The sequence below is a fragment of the Hippoglossus hippoglossus genome, chromosome 12, assembly GCF_009819705.1.
Source record: "Hippoglossus hippoglossus isolate fHipHip1 chromosome 12, fHipHip1.pri, whole genome shotgun sequence".
Taxonomy (NCBI): domain Eukaryota; kingdom Metazoa; phylum Chordata; class Actinopteri; order Pleuronectiformes; family Pleuronectidae; genus Hippoglossus; species Hippoglossus hippoglossus.
Window position 1 is genome coordinate 9,656,065 of NC_047162.1, and position 16,027 is coordinate 9,672,091.

General features: G+C 40.0%; 1 long non-coding RNA gene across 1 annotated transcript in view; it reads left to right on the top strand.

The window, feature by feature from the left end:
* The window catches only part of LOC117771629, a 55,595-nt gene extending 46,197 nt beyond the window's left edge, over positions 1 to 9,398 (top strand). The window contains exon 3 of the long non-coding RNA XR_004615621.1: positions 8,979 to 9,398. This is a non-coding gene — a long non-coding RNA (uncharacterized LOC117771629). The remainder of the gene's footprint in view (positions 1 to 8,978) is intronic.
* The last annotated feature ends 6,629 nt before the right edge of the window (positions 9,399 to 16,027 follow it).

Consider the following 16,027-nt stretch of genomic DNA (forward strand, 5'->3'; position numbering starts at 1 on the left):
CAGATTAAGGGAGAATAGTTTGTAAATCTGGAAGGAGCCGTGCACAGTGACTGGGGATCCTAAAGCCAGAGCGGCATCACAAGAGCTAAGAAGCAAAACAACACAAGTGCTTTTCTTCTCCTCTCATCCACTGTGTCTCTTTGGGTTTGTGTTTGTGATGCCGTCGTAAAACTGGTGATGAACTATGAAGCATCATAGTCATTTTTATTTTGATAGGCAAGACAAGGCACGTTTATTTTTATAGCACATTTCAACAACAAGTCAGTTCAAAGTGCTTTACATAAAATATAAAAGGCATTATTACAAACTGTAAAAGCAACATGAGACAATACAAAAAGACGCATTAAACGAGCTACATAGAGAACAATAAAACAGCGCAGTGTAAGAAATGAGTAATTATTTGGTTTGATAAAAGGCAGCGGCAAATTAAAGGGACTAAAAGTTCCAACCAACCTGCAGTTCTCGTTTGCGGATCATGAAAACTGAATTCCATGTTTAGTTCTGACTCTGGGAACAGAAAGAAGACTCGTCCCAGACCTCATAATGTAGCAGTAGATCAGAAATGTACAATATCCATAAAATGTTTGCTCATGTCGGAGAAAAAAATTAAATGGATGAAAGACAATCTCCACCACTTCTCTTAAGTCTCTTTATTTTTTCTTCAATAAGATCTTGTTTTTCTTGCCTCTCATTAATATTACAATAAGCCAACACCCCCCCCCCCCCCCCCAAAAAAAACATGCCAATGCTTTTATCCTGTTTTGTTTGTCCTCTTTGAAATCTTCGAGCATCATCGCAGGAAATTGGTAAAGTGTTAATACACCTGGGTCCCACTCGAGCAAGCAGCTGCAATCAGCCCCTCATGGCCCTCCATGTAAAGACTCAGCCTGTTGCACCTATTACAAGTTGATTTTTGACCTTGAATATGAGCAGGTTCAACAGGCCGTCGAGTGCTCGGTGGATGAGGGTCGCTTCAAAAGAACAAATGGTTGGGCCGCGGATGAAACCACTGCTCTTGCTCAAGTGGGGGCACTCACCCGCAAAGGGAAAGGAGCAGGTTTATGAATACAAATCTTTATTCAGATCGGTCGTGCTTCATGTATGACAGAGAGTGGACTCGGCTTTTATTTGCATTTTTGCACCGAAATGATGCCGGTGGGAAAAAAATACATTCCCCCCCTCCCCTTTTTTTAGGAGGTGTAAATAAAAATGAAACAATTATTTTAATGTGCACTCACTGTCTGATGATAAGGGAGACAAAATATAGCTCCATATTTATGATTATTTAGAAAAAAAACTTATAACTCATTATATATTGTATATAATATAACTGAAAATGTCTATATTTGTCAATAACATTCTATAAAGTATAATAACCAAATACTTTCAGCCAATTTTGCATTTTATTTCATTTTTAAAAATTCCGCTTTTTTAATGCAGAATTTGGCAAAATCAGTAGATTAATGAAACATTTAGAAAGTTTTCTCTTTTAGTAATTGTATTTAAGTATTTAATCTGACTGCATCTCAATGTGTCGACTTTTATTCCAATGTTTTTACAAGCCCATACTGGAACATGTGGTCTGTCTTTGTGTGTACATTTTACATGCTCGCATATGTCCACAAGTGGCTCTGTGTCCTGCATTGTGTACATGTATGAGCATATACATTGTGTGTGTGTGCGTGTGTGTGCGTGTGTGTGCGTGTGTGTGCGTGCGTGCGTGTGTGCGCGTGCGCGTGTGTGTGCGCGTGTGTGCGCGCAACTGCTTAAGCACAGCTGAGCTGGATGGCCGAGTCTTTCTGCAGGGGGTCCATGTGCGGCCGTGCCACCCCTCTGACACCGGGCGGCCATTGTGCTCCTGTCATTATCAATCATGTCCTCCGAAGACTGGCCTTGTCCGGGAGGGAGGGGACCAATCACACGCCTCATTACCCAGGCTTGGTTACTCCTAAGCGGAGTGGTCCCAGGACACCTCGGCCTGTTGCTGTCTGAGGGGATGGAGGAAGAGAGTAAATGTGTGTGAAAGAGGGGGGGAAATACTTAGCGAGACATGACAACTGAATCAGAGTGTGTTCAGATGCTTTTCACTTAGGTTTGCATCAGTCGCTGCTGCACAGACAAGTAAAAAAAAGGTGTTTCGCTAAAACTAGAAACCAAAAGTTTCTGATCCAAATAATATTTCAGAATATCGTAAACAGCAGCCACGATCCCCTTGCAGGTCCACCCTGGACGTCCCTTCAGCAACCGGCCTCCATGTTTCAAACCCTAGCGAGCAGCACTCATTGTTTTGAAATGGCTCCATCTGGCAAGGTTTCACTGACCAGGCCAGCCGCGGCTCGCTCCCTCAGCAGCTGGCTAAACTGCCCAACCGCTATTCCGCTTGGCCGTCGGAGTAACCGACACTCTGGTGGCTGTGCCCCTCAAACACACACACATGCACACACACACACACACACAGGGGCTAACTGTCCCGCGGCCTGCCAGTCTTGGGGTCAGCTGGCTGGAGTTGAAGAAGGGGGGGGGTGTTGCAGGGTCGAGCGACCAGCACCATTTAGCCCCTTTTGTTAGTCGGCCTGAGAGAAGTGGAGAAATGGGTCAAAAGTGTTGCATGTGCACTGTCGGACATTTAAAATGATCTTCGGACATCCCGAGACGAAATGCTCCCAAACTCGGCTCCTCTTTTATTGCAGATATGATCCATCAATCCTCTCACCACATATGGGTTTAGCTCAACAGCTGCCCCTCAAGAGTTGAATGCAGGTTGCATTATTTGTGCATGAGGGTCTACTCCAGGCTCAAAAGGCTGCCACCTCTGCCCGCCATCAGCCCCTTTGAATATTGATATGCTAATGATGAACAACACAGGGAACAAAGCCTGAGTGCTACCACTGGAAACCGGCACAATGGCTCCTCAGTCAGGCCTTGACACTTTTACCACCCAACATGTGTCCCCGGATTCATGCTCAGACAATGAAGGCCAACAACTGTCCATCCATTTACGTACATGCAGGGGGTGGGGGGTTGCTGTTAAGTCAGTTCCGACGCAGTGTCTGGGGACCCTGACTGGTTACGTTTGACCCGGTGGTGTGTTTTACCCGTCTTTGTCCGGGGTGGGAACTATCAGCTTTTTAGAGCAATGATAAGCCACCCTGGAGGCAGACATAATGCCCGGGAGGTCAGGGTTCAAACCTTTCAGGCAGGGCTTGTCATTACAGATGTTGGCCTGCCGTGGGGTCTGTCTGGTTTGTAGGTGGTACATCTCAGTGGAAAAAATAACAAGGGATAATAAGGAACGCTAAGACACTCACTGGTGATTTGAGCTTTATGTCCATAAAGTGGTTGGAATTATATAGACGTATATAGATGAAATTATATAGACCTAATGGGCTTTTGAAGCCTTGATGGGATTTCTTTATTATTGTGGTCCATAAAGAAATGTCATATGTATGTTGTTATTATACATCTCTTTTCTTCAATACGGTTTTTACCTTGTTGGATTCTGCTGCTGGTTTAAAGTCTTCTGCTCAGTTTACACAAGTTCATTTACTTGTTTTTGTTTTTGTATTCTCTTCTGTGGGAATTCTATAGTTTCCTCCGCCTAAAAACACATCTTTTGACTGATACCATTAGATTTCGATCATGTACTGTACATATTTGACGAAAATCTTATTTCATAAATATAGACATAAAAGACCATACACAATATTCCCTGTTTTCCATTGTGAGTTGTATTCTATTGTCAAAGTTGTACAGTGTTATATTATGGAATCTAAAATGCCAAAGAAGCACAAGTGGAGAATAAAACAGACGTTGGAAAATACACTTCAGTTAACCAGACAAACAAAATAAGATTATATGAATATGAGCTGTGGGTCGTCCACTAACCAATATGTCGGCAGTTTGATCCCCTATTCTGCTTGCCAAAGTGTCCTTGGGAAGCCCCTGAGCCATTTGAGTGATGTTGCAAGTAAGTGCTGCACTATATGAATGTGTGGGTGAATGGCAAAAACTATGCTGTAAAGCACACAGAGGGGTCATCAAGACTAGAAAAGCGCAATATAAATACAGAGCATTTACCATAATTCAAACAAATGCAACATTTTTCAGCTGCATCTGTATCTGACGTCTGATTCAAACATTTTGTTCAGAAATAATGTTGATCTGAAGTGTGGTTTTATCGAGGCAAAATCTCAACCCAAGTAATTAATGAAACTCTCTTGTAACATGCTGCCCTGTATACGCATGTAGACACATGTAACAAATACTTTTTGCATTTTAAAGAGGCCATAGTAATGAGCTTTAATTGAAATCCCTGATCTCTCTTTCTCTCTCTCTCTTTCTCTCTCTCCCAGCCAGACACAGTATCCCCCCCACCCCCTGCCCCAGCCCCCCACCAAACCTGAACCAAAACAATGAAATGAGCAGATGAGTTCTCTCTCTACACCATGAAACTCAACAAACTATTGTAATCTGTTTCATTTTAACTAAGTCCTGAACTCTCTTGCATTCGTCAACTCCCCCTCCCATCTTCCTTTTTCCCCAACATTTACTTTGTAACCACCTCTCAAAGTCCCCGCTCTCTGCCGGTGATGTATCCCTTTCTTTTGCCATCACCACGCAGAAAGCAGAGAGAGCGACACTGATTAGCGACTGTACATGGCAACGGTGACCTCGGATGATGGATGTAATCATGCCGCTGCAAAATGAATGTATTTCTTATTAGTAATTTATTTGCTGATTAATCATACTCCACGTCAGAGCCTACCAGACAACCGGCCTGCCATTAGTATCACGGGGGTCAGCTGTTTAAAAGCTTGCATTCATCATTGTGTCGCCATTAGATTTCATTATTGCTGAGCCGGCTGGGTTTCTGTAAATTATTCATTGGGAACACTGTACAGATCCCACACCCTCGGGTGATGCGCTGACACTTTTTTTTCTATTTGTGTAAGTTTTCCACTGACACTGTTGTGAATATGCATTTCCATGACTTAAGAAGTTGAAACATGATGTGCTCTTCCCTCAGTCATTCCATTTGGTTTGTTTGTTCTCCTGTTTGTGAGAATGACCAGCACTAATTGGTGTCTCCAAGGGAGATGTGAGTGCCAGTTTTAGACCAATGACACTTCACCATCCAGTGCCCATACTATTTAATTAGCAAATGCTTATACCTCTGAGGGCCCAGAGGGGTGTTAGTATGTATGTGCGGTTAGGTTCATTGTTAGTGCGTTGCTATCTTGAGGCCATTGAAAGAGATTTTGATTTTGTCCCATAAAAACCTGGTTTCAGCGTTACCAAGAAAGCAATGTCAGACCCCATATGCTATCGTCTGGCGACATTTTAGCCTCTGGGTGCAATGGCCAGTATTTTGCAGCTTCCCGTGTAGACAGTGGATATCCGGGCCAAGACCTCGTCTTTTGTTCATCGTTCACCCTGTTCATGGTCTGAGTTGAACATTTCTCCACACAGAACACAAACAGTGATACTTTTTGTATCAGACAACATTTAGGCTAATCTCAATTAACAGCTATCTGCATATGAGTGCAGATATATTAAAATGCTTAAGGCCGATGCATTTGGTTCAATGTGATCTGCCTCTTGTGCTCTCCAAACGTGATTGGTCATGGTAGAAATTGAAACATGAAGGTTTCTGGCCCCAAAATCTTGTCACACACCTCCAGATTTCTACATGTTCACATGCAGAATCTGTTTACAGAGATCATCAAGATGGTAATATGCATATATGTAAATAGGCAGGTTCACAATGCATGTACACACAAATAGTCTGCTCGATTCCAAAGTAAGACTCAAGTGCCTGGTGCAGCAACTTTTTTTTATTGGACACGCCCTCAATGCACTCGCACCATGTGGATTACACCATCCGCTTAGATCGTTAAGACAGAGCCCTATGGCTGAAGATGTTTGTGTACCCATTGGGTGGTGGAGGACGGGTGTTTTTTTGCCTTTCTTTTCCGCTGAGGGGACGAGTGGGGGGAGCGAGGGGGGGGTCTAAACATTGCGGATAAGAGGTGGCCCGGCACACGCCTGCCTGATGGTCGGTAATCCCACAGTCTCAGACTCATGACCCACTTTCTTGGAGGAGCCTGATGGAGCAGCGGCCTCTTGCCCAGGAGGAGCCTCCAGACACCCCCCCCATACAAACACACCCTCTGTCAAGACAAAGGAAAAGACTCTTATGAAGACTCCTGAAAGCCAAGTATAAGAGGTTCAGGGGCATTAATTTGTCAATCTCATTTGCTTATCATTTAATCTCATAAATAATTCATGTGACTTGCGTGTTTGTTTTCAGTGCAACATACCTGTTAAACGGTGGCTTAATTTATCCTTGATTTCACCTGTTCTCTAGATACTAAATTGATTTCACAGTATTTAGGCAAATCTTGGACTTTCAGCAAATGTCACTTTACGCAGATGATGTTCTGTTTTATAACAACACTGAAAATGCAGGCAGTCAGCAGGATAGAGGCAAAGATGGCCTTGATTTCAGATGGGTCATCGTTCTTCTCGGTGTGCTCCTCAACAACGTGCACCCATGTGATGCACAGACTTTTTGTTTGCTGAATCAGGAAACTGTGCGAGCAACAATATTGAGGAAGGATTTGAGCCATTTCCTAATTAAATCACTGAATTGAGAAGAGATCATCCACTAATACAAAGGAAATGAAAAGAACAGCCTCTTCATTATTATGTCTTATCCCCTAAAAACATACTGACCGACATCGTGGCACGAGCCGCAGGCAAATAGGTCAGCAAATGTTGCATTGGCGTATTAGATCATATCACCACGATACATCTTATTTTTTTTTTATCAACCACCACCCGCCCCTCCTCTTCCTCCTCCTTTTTTTGTTGTTGAAAACATTCTACCCACGCGCACCACAATGCACGCCGCTCTTACTTCTCTCTTTATCTTAATCCCTGGCAGACTTTAAGTGTCTGGCATCGGGGCAAAATCCCAAACTGGAGAGGAGCGTGTTTGGAGACCTAATCCCCTTACCCACAGACTCGAGTTGCCCTCAATTCACCTCTCCCAAAGTAGGCCAAGAACAAGGAGCCACAACAGAGAGGCAAGCAGCGTCATAAGGCGCAGCATTATCACACCGCCAGACAGACAGACAGACAGACGGACGGAGAGACAGATTCCCCGGTTTCTCTCTTGCAGTCCTTATACAATGCTTAGTAACACACACACACACACACACACACACACACACACACACACACACACACACACACACACACACACACACACACACACACACACTGCAGTGCTTGTTTTTTAGTCGAAGCCTCCTTCCCTGTTCTCCAGCAGTCGATCTTCAATGTTTGCCTTTGCCTCTGGAAGGGGAAACGGATCAGCTCTACACTCCTGAGTGTGGATTCTCTGTTTCTCCCAACTGGATAATAACTTTCTTTGGGGGTACAGCGGCTTAATGGGAGATAACGCTCAGTACAGGAGGAGGGGCTGGGTATTAGCTGTGAACACAAATCAATAACTTGAGAGATCTCATCCCCACATGCAGTCCTCAGCAACTTGCCCGCTCGCTCAACGGATCGCTCAAATGATCACTAATACGTTTCCAAATTAGTTTAATCTAGAACTCAATAATGGGACAAGTGAAAATGTCAAGATTAAGAAGCTTAGTGAAGGTGAGGAATGTTGCACTTAGTGATAAGGACCATCTCCATGGAAACTATTGTTGACAGCAGATAGTGACATGTGTAACTACTGTCCTGTCAGCCTTGGACAGTGTTGATGTAGACCTTCTTCATAAAAAGACAAAGTGGTGACAGAAATACAAAGTCAAAAGCGATGCCACTCATTAAAAGATAGCAGTTAAAATCAAGAAGTCAATCTGATGGACAGGAAATCATGACAACTTTTTCCATTATCATTTTATCAGACGTCAATCAGACGCTAATACTTGTGCATTAACACACATAGGCACTAGTTGGGTGAGGGTCCCGAGACCCCCTGCCAATTTTGTGAATTTCAGGTTCTCTCCCTCATTTGAAATCGGAACCAAGTGCAGATGTTTCTACTCATGACAACTTAGATTCATTTTTAGACCAGTGGCTTAGCATGGAAAGCACATGAACTAGATAAGGTGTCAACATTATATAAGGATAGTTTCACAAGTCTTTCTATTCCAAAGGTTCCTCTTGGCTTTGTTCACGTTGCAGACCTTCATGGTCGAGACAAATCTTTTAGTAACATCTGATCTTTTTGTGCTGATGCATCTTAAACTGCCACTCATGCACAGATTGAACTGAAACACCAGCCAGGTAAGTACAATAATAACAACAATAATAATAATGTAATTTGTACAATCCTCAAAAATCCTAAACAGGATGAGAATGTCCAACAAATCTTGAACTTCCTTGTCTCTCCATAGACCCCTGGTGCTGTTGTTGCTCTCCTCCTTGTTAATCTGGAGGTTCTGAGGTACAGACACTGAAAGATGACGACAGGCGCTCAGGGTGAAACCAACATGAATTCTAATCTGACCTGATATGATATATTTCACATCTAGGATCACATATGAGAGAGGCCCAGATCTGATGTAATAAAAATCAGATTTGTTTTGTCGACACTTTCTTCAAAGGTCAGATCTGCTTCACTTGAAGAGAGAAATATTGAATTCGGAAATCCACTTTCATATATAAACTTCAATATTATAGTACATCCACTCTATTTGACTAATGCAGACTGCAGCAGCCTCATACTACTTTTAACTCACACTTAGAATATCCTTTTGCAAAAAAAAAACAGAAACTGTGGACTGATCATTTACATTGAAATCACAAGGGAAGGAGTGATTTTTAAGGCAAATGTCAGTGTATATGTGGGAATGTGAGTATTGTTTTTACATTTACTTTAATGCGACCGAGATTGTTGTGAACTTTATGCTGATCTCTTATATGCATCTGTCCATCTTGACCTATACCCACCACAGAGGAATAAACAACACTGCCACCCCTTGGCTGTCAGGAGAACATCAACCTATACCCATACATCTTGATGTTCCAATAGAGGAAAAACATACCAGTCAACATTGAAACAGGTAAATGGTTATAAAGTTCAGGCTGATTGGTTTATATTCATAGTCTGTTATAAAAGAGTTCATTCTGACATGACTAAGTTCAAAAACTTCACCAGCAGCCACAACATGGAAAACCAGTGACCTGTTTTAACATTGTAAAGGATCAATGCATACTAATGTACAATATAAAGGCCTATAGATAGATACATTTGTAATTTATTGTAAAATTTAAATGTTTATTTATAAAAATATCAACTTTCTTGGGGACCTCAGCCTTTGTTTCCTTTGTAAAATCTAAGGTTATAAACTACTGGAATTTCAATTAAAAACTCTTCTAAACTCTCGATCGCTATCAACATTCTGCTCTTACTCTAATTCACACACAGAGGATGTGATGCTCACTCTAAAGATGCAGCCATTTGTCAGATGATGCACCTGGAAATGTGTCTGTATGATGGTGGGGAGAAAGAGGCAAACTACTGTGATGCCATAATAAGGGATTGTTGCAGACCGAAGCATTGTCTCAGCGACTGCTTTGAGGCAACAAGGTTTAAGGACGTGCAGGCTGAGACACACCAGCTCACATTGGACTCTCAGATTTAAAGGCTCATCCATCGCTGTTCCCCTTCTCTCTCTCTCTCTCTCTCTCGCTCCCTTTATCTACGCTCGAAGCTCCTGAGTTCGGCAGAAGATTAGCTCTGATTTTTCCATTACGCAAATTGTTTTCTCCCTCCTGGCCCGCTGACATCACTTAGTTTTGTTGAGAGATTGCTTTATCACTCCAAACAGCACAGAAAAGAGGCAGGTTTTGATGTAGTGTGAAACAATGAGCTGCTGTAGGCCTGATGCCCGGCTCTCAGAGAGCCCAGATGTTTTATAGGTAATAATACGGCCGAGACAAAACAACACAGGAAGAGAAACCAGGCTATCGTAGTGGACTTGTTTATTTGATTCGGATAAAAATGTAATTCATTGATTGAATGTAACAAAGTACATTTACTTTGTTACTGCACTTAAGTACATGTTTCATGAATCTTTACTTAAGTAGATTTATTTTCTAGTACTTTTCACTTTTATGACATACTGTATATCAGCAAATCTGAACTTACTACTCCGCTACATTTTTACAATATTTTGCTCCACATGTTCACATTCCATTTTTGAAAGTTACCAATACCGAGATGGGAAGGTAACCATAGATCCTTCCTCCTTGAACGAGAGCAAAGCGCTAAGCGAAAAAGCTGATGTGGTAAATTTAGTTTTACTTACGTCGATTTTTGTGTATTTACGTAAACTATATGAGTACTTTCTCCACCACTGATGAATTTACACATTATTGGATTGGCAATGACGTAAACTTTGACATGACATATTATGTTGTAACGTAAGTGTCATGACGCACAGTGTGTTAGCAATGAACACTTCCTGGCATCTTTTTTCCCTGACGTAGTGTATTTCTGGTACATAACTGAGTAAAGTATTGCATTTTATTCTTCAGCAATACCTGTCTGCCTACTACTTTTATTACTGTACAATTTTGTAAAAGGTGACAACACACATACATGGTGTTAAATATTGTGTGGAATGAAAAGAGAATGACCCAGAGAATAAAAACAACAACATAAAATCACTTCATAAAGTTGCAAAGTTTATGAGCACGTCTTTAGAAAACTGTTAATCCCACTGATTAAATCAGTGAGGTCACAGATTGAAGGTAATCTTCCGACTGTCTCACATGAGAGGTCAAGTGTTTTAAACAGGCTTAGTCCACATACTGTATGTATATTATATAAGCTCAAGCTTTACATATTTAAACGCCTAGTGTACACAAGTTGCAGCTAAACTGTGTTGCTGCCTTGAATTTGTATGAAGAAGTGATTGAAGTGGTTTTGATAGTTGGAAAATTGGAGAAGGATGACGACTGTAAAACTGTTATGGAAGCAGTATACGATGTCAAATTAAGTTCATTAAGGTTTTGAGTTTGTAAAATGATGTTCACATATAATTCTACAGCCTGCAGTTCTATATCACCTCTTTTTCGGACCTAATAAAAAATGCATTCATATATCTGAATGCGTGAATTTATAGAACAAAAGAAACAAATTACAAATTCAAGTTTCTGGAATAAAGTTTTGCGGCAATAGATTTTTTGTATACATTTTTGTATAATATGTATTTCTATATCTATATCTATATAGATATCTATCTATATCTATTTGGGGAAAAAAAACAATACTAATAATAATACAAAAAATACTACTACTACTACTACTACTAATACTAATAATATTAATAATAAAACAGTTCCATTCAACTACCCAGCCTGGTACAGGTAATTCCAACGGAGGTTTTGAATTTACCTACTTTCCAGAGATCATTGATTTGAGTGGAAAGAGAATTTACTAACGAGCCAAAAGAACTGAGTTCAAAGGTCAAAACAAGTGAAGCCAGAGTTGACTACAGCAGCCTCACCCTGGACTGAACTCAGAATGCAAGTCACAAATATTTTCTGGTCAAAGTGATTAAAGTCAAGCAAAACAAACTTAAAAACAATCCTGTTAGTGTTTAAAGCCGAATGAGCTTCGTTCTGTCCAACAACATGTTCCCAGCAGTCAATTGTCTCACCAGATACATCCTCTGTTTCTTTTGTGGCAAATAATATAAAACTTGAGAATAAGCAAATTACATTTTCCTCTAATTGGAACACATGGTTTGTTTATTTATTATATATTTGTTTACATCTCTAATATCTTTATCATCGATAAGGAAATAAAAGCTGGCAACTATAAAAGCTTTACGGCACAAACTAATCCCTCGATGCTGATACAACAACAGAAAACATCAGCTATGACAACAAGTCGCACAAACGCTGCCACAGATACACAACCGAACGTCTAAAATCCTGGAGATTTATTTCGAACCGTTCCTGCTCCATTTGTGATTGGCTCATGGATTTTGCAAAATACACATCTTCCGGGTTCGATTGGACTGGTGGCTTCAGGGTGGGAATGACCTTTTTGATGCTGCTTTACATTGACCAACTTGTTTTCTTTGGACCAAACACACGTCACCACTGACGATTTTAATCCCTCACGTATTTTGACTCTTTCAAAACAGTGATGGAACAGTATATAACCCAACTGATATGTGGAGGGCAGATGGTTTTGTTTTTTCATGAAACGCGCTGCTGCCTCATAGAAGAGAAACAAATTTGAGTTGCTCAGTTTAAATCTGAAATCAGCTTACTTCAATCTCATTTAGCTTTTTGGTTGCTCCTTGTTGTCTGTAATGAGCCGTCACTCTCGCTGCCTTTTACAGAAGATCCGACCGATACACCGCCTGAGGATTAAGGAAATAAAACAAAAATAATAAACAGCAAAGGGGAAAAACAGGGAAAAAGAACAAAACACAGAATTTAGGAATATAAACTAGCTCCCTGGTGGGGCTTATTATTCTGAGTATACAAATGACATTTCATTAATATGAGTGGTTCCCAATGCAATGATATAATATTGCACCAAAACAAATAGGAACATACTCTAAAGATTAATGGCTGCTCCTTTGTCCTCCAGGGATATTTTTCTTATCATCCTCAGTTTATTAAACCAGGAGTTTTTGAATAACACAGAAACATATGACATTAATTTAGTTTATATATGCAGCACACTTACAAAATGATAGCTAAACGGTACAATAAAACCATATTAATATTTTGGAATAATATAAATAAATTATTTCACTGAAATGATGAATAGAAACTGAATAAATTGGATTATTCATAATAGCAAAGTCATCTGGGACAGTGTAAGATGAAGAGTTTTTGTTTTAAAACAACACCAGCTGTTTTCTTTTCATGACTTTTCCTGCATCAAATTATTAAATTCACAGCAGACCCGCATTCACCAGCAGGCACTGATCCTTTAAGCTTATCAGACATATTTAATATTTATTCTGTCTTATCCTCTGTTTATTAAGGGACACTTGATTTCCCGGCGTGGTGGCTGAAGGGGGTTGGAAGTGTGTCTGCCTCTGTATATTTATCTCATTATACATTTGTCAGGCTGCTGCCAACATGTTAGTGTGAGTGACGAGGAGCATTAAGGAGCAGAGAAAAGCCATCAACCAGATATGCTGCAGCCAAAACAACAGGACAACATTACAGCACAATTAATACAACTTTTACACGTTGTATAAAAACGTATTCACACAAACTATGTACTATTTAAAATTGGTTTACTTTCAAATATTTACAAAAACAAATGACAAAAATCTGTATTCCTGTATATGTATCCATGTTCATCGGTGTTGGTCCACATTCACATAAGGCGCTATAGCGCAGTAATGAAAACAAAATAAACAAATAAACAAAAAATGATGCAAAAAGTGAAATATGTCCCAGTCATAAGAATCCGAGAAACAGACTATTACATAAGGGTGGCTGGAATTTAATAACGCAATGAAACGTTAACAGCTAAAAGCAAAGTTCATTCAAACAAGCAGTTACATAAAAGTAAGAACACAGGAAAGAATAATGTCTTCAGACAGATTCTTCCAGTCGAGTGGAACAAGTGGCCAAACAACATTCAGTCATTTTTTAACTTCTTTTCAAACCTCTGTAGCCTAAATAGCAGGTACTATTTTTATATTGTTATTAAGCTGTATTTCAATGAATTGTGTTCATTTCATTATAATATTATTATCATTTTTATAAATACTGGACCTGTTTTGCTGTGAAGCTCCAGAATCCAGAACTAGTTCTGTCAGCCTTGTCATCCACTGGTGCTTTGCTGCCATCTTATGGTGAACTTTGGGTACTGCAGAGACCTCTGATAAAACTCTTTTCAAATATTTAGAAAAGGTAAGTTTACAAATACAAATATTTAGGACAGCGTTGTATGCTTATTTGGTGAATCTTAGGAAAAAAAAAAAAAAAGTAAATACAAAACATGAGAAAACATTAGTAAAGTCCAAACAATATAATTGATTATAAAGCATGTCATATTTCTGTAGATATGTTCTAAATTAAATGTACTATATACACTCTAAGTAGCATATACCATACTGTATATGCTCTACATGACATATACCATTTTATACGCTCTATATGCCACACTATATACACTCTTAGGTTAGATATACAGTATGGAATAACAAACACTAACAGAAAGGCCACTCCATTTTTTCCATTTATTTTTGCAGTGACAGCACAAGCATAACCAGGGTGACACGAGAAGAATCTAAACAGAGTCACATACTGTCCCCCCCCCCCACTCTACATCATTTACTGTATATGTAACATATTTGTCACATTACTAATAGTACCTTATTCAGTTATGAACCCAGCACATATACTGGCATGCTTAAAATATTCAGATGTGCGTCACAAACATTTTACTCAAACATTGTCAAGGCTTGGCACCCACAGAAACCTGTCATAGACCCGGGGAGGTGGCGTGACACAAATCGGAGTGACATGGCACAGGGCTGTGAGATGCTGCTGCATGAAGACAAAGTGCAGGACTGACAGGTGATGTGGAAAGTTGCTGTGCTTTGCAGTTTGGACCAAATGTGGCCGATGACAGTGGTGACGACAAATCAGATAGTAACTGTGCAACATGCCATGTCAGCACATGTAGAGTACGTCTGTAGCATTTAAACAAAGTTGATTTGAAATTAGCTTGATTTAATGTAACTCACACATGAACAGTAATATCACTTGGTATTTTTTACAACAAGTAAATACAATGTTTGGTCACATTTTAAACCTGGTGAATTCAGTGATTTGTAAGAGAATTGTCTTCCATCTCTTTTCTTAGAGCTTATCCTTGTTCAGGTCTCAGTGGCAGCAGTAGAGTATTGATGCACTTTTCCCTCCAGTCTTACACAAAGGAAGGACCTTGTGAGGAGCCTTGTTTCTCTTTTGCTTGTTATGTAACCAACCCTCAGGTAGATGTGGGTGGGTGTCAGCTCGCTGACTCTCAGGGGGCGGGAGGGAAACGTAACCTGAGGGTGAGGTGAACTCTGACAGACCAGACAAACAGCACATTGAGAGCTAAGTGGCTGGTGGGCTGATTCTCACCGGGATGAACAGTTCTGGCAACACATTGAATTCTTGTTTTGAAAGCTCTAAAAAACAATTTTCTCAATCAGCTCCTTTTAATGGATGATGGCGTCTGACATGGTCCCAGACAAGGTTTGTCACATGACAGATTTATGTTCTTTTACCCATTACAGAAATATTACATATCTATCTATTAGCTTGATAAAGAGTTTTTTATACCTGATAACTGGGTCATTTAGATGTTTCAGCTGAGTAAGAATTAGCACATCATCCATATTCACAAAATCATTATCATAAGGAGAATTTTGTCCTCTCACCTTGCAGCCATGATGTACAGTATGAAGGACAAAAAGGACATAAATAAAGACAGTTAAAAAAACCATTCACTATTCATGATGCTATGCTTCAAGTCTGAAAACCCGACGGAAAAGAAACAGAGACTAAGGACGACGGGAAAAGAGACTAAGAAGTAAATATGACATATATATATTGGGAAAACATTTGGTTTGTTGGGAAATTATCAATAATGAAAATAATAACAGTTGCAGCCCTGGTAATAAAAAGTATAAACATAATGCCCTAAATTTATTGGTCTTCTATGATGATGTATCTGATATGTAAGAGCATTGTTAAAAGTGCAATACCAATAAAATGTATTATGAGTATTATTATTGTTATTATTGTGTTTTTTCAAAACTGAATAATCACAATCTTTGTGTTGGATCGTCCTCAGATGGGACTTCCATTGACAGACAGTGTGAAGCTCAGGTTAAAACTGTTTCACAACATGCAGATATACACACAGTGACACAAGATGAGACAGACAATGTGCAAATGAGAGGGAACGTGGTCATCACATATTCACCGAGTATGAAAAACATGTGTCGAACTGCTACCGACC